The sequence below is a fragment of the Octodon degus genome, unplaced genomic scaffold (assembly GCF_000260255.1).
Source record: "Octodon degus isolate 3935 unplaced genomic scaffold, OctDeg1.0 scaffold00207, whole genome shotgun sequence".
In the NCBI taxonomy this organism is placed as follows: domain Eukaryota; kingdom Metazoa; phylum Chordata; class Mammalia; order Rodentia; family Octodontidae; genus Octodon; species Octodon degus.
The window spans coordinates 3,004,139-3,005,806 of NW_004524783.1; the positions used below are offsets into that span (position 1 = coordinate 3,004,139).

Sequence of the window (1,668 nt, forward strand, 5' to 3'; positions counted from 1 at the left end):
GCACAGCTAGCCAAAGCTAGAAAAAGCGACACAAAACATGAATGACCCATTTAGCAAAGAATCAGAATCCATGTAAAGGTAACAAACAGACATCTAATCAATTAAAAATGCTAAGTGCAGTCCCAAGTACCACCACCATGATCCCGCCCCCCAAAAAGTGCTATTGAAAGTGTGGGCTGCAGAAGTCACCAGCACGAGGATAGCGTGTCAGAACTAGAAGACAGGGCCAATCTTGGTGATCAGCTATTTAGAGATTCCTGGGGCCACCACTGCCGCGCAGGGGCGTGGAAGGCAGGGGGCGGCCTACCCCGCAGTTACCAGCATGGCCCAGAGTCGAGACAGGGGAAACCCTTTCGCCGCATCCGCGGACTGGACGACTGCTCTCAGGACCCAGCTGTGATCAGCACCAGCCTAGCGCGCAGTGCACCACGCTTGAGGTCTGCAACCCTTTCGAGACCCGGGAGCCGACTCCAGCGTACGAGCCTCCTGCTGCGCCCCTGCACCCTGCCTCCACCCGCAGCTCCCGCTTACAGTCCTCACGGAAGCTCGGCCCCACAGAACCCAAGAACTGTGGCTCCTACAGCTCTCAGGCCTCAGCTGCTGCCGCCACAGCCGAGCTGCCGAAGACGCAGAAGGAACTCAGCAGGAAGGCAGAAGAGCTGGACCGCTGGGAGAGAGCTGAACGCGCTGCCCTGGGCGGCAGGACGGCTGGCCCTACTTCATCCTGCCCAGTCCAGCCCTGCTTTTCCCGAGATATTTCCGTGGAGATCCCCCAAGAATTTCAGAAGACAGTATCTACCACGTACCACCTCTGGACGCGCGGCGCTGCAGCGCTTCTCCTCCACCGCCTCGCCTGCCTGGCCGGCTTCTGTGTGGACACCAGCCAGGGCTCAGGCTTCGGGCTTTCTCTGCTCTGAATCCTTCTCCTCAGCGTGCTCCTTCGTGTGCTGGTACCGCCCCACGTACAAGGCTTTCCGGAGAGACAGCTCAGCGTCTTCGTTTTTGCCTTCATTTTCTTCGCGCAGGGTGCGATCCTTGTCCTCCGGGCCCTGGATCCCAGGTTGGGGTTTCAGTGGCTGGATCGCCGCTCTGGCCTTGCCGGAGACCGCGCTGCTGTGGCTGCGCGTGCGCCCTGCTCCTCACCGGCCTTGCTGCGCTGGGAACTGCGATGCTGAAGCGCACCCTCCCTCATACCCACGCACGGGTGCCAGCCTTCAGAAGCCCAGCAAGAATCTGCTGCTGGTGTCCTTTCCAGCCCAGCGGTGCGAACCGCAGCTGCCCACGCAGCCGCTGGGGCTGCCGAAAACGCCCTCCGAGGGCCGTGAGCCCTAACTGGGACGTCCTGGCCCTGCCACTTGAGCGAGCTCACGAAGCCCTGTCCCTGAGGTCTCCAGGGCTGGGGAGACAGACGTCACGGCTTGATGGCTTCTCTCCAGTGCCCCACGCCCACGCCACGACTGCTGAACCCGATGTGGAGGTGCCGGAGGCGCGGTACCCGGTCACTGCTCGGCTTCCCCTCCTCAGCGCTGCGGGTACTCGTACACTGCAACCCAGCGCCCTTCTGCTGTGCAAGGCTGGCGCTGCAGTTACTTAAATAAAAAGAAAAGAAAGTGGAACTGAAAAAAAAAAAATAGAGATACCTGAAAAACAGCAAGAGATCATGAAAAA

The 1,668-nt window shown here is 60.0% G+C and overlaps 1 pseudogene; it reads left to right on the top strand.

The window, feature by feature from the left end:
* The first annotated feature begins 322 nt into the window (after positions 1-322).
* Positions 323-1,325, top strand: LOC101571713 (annotated as a pseudogene).
* The last annotated feature ends 343 nt before the right edge of the window (positions 1,326-1,668 follow it).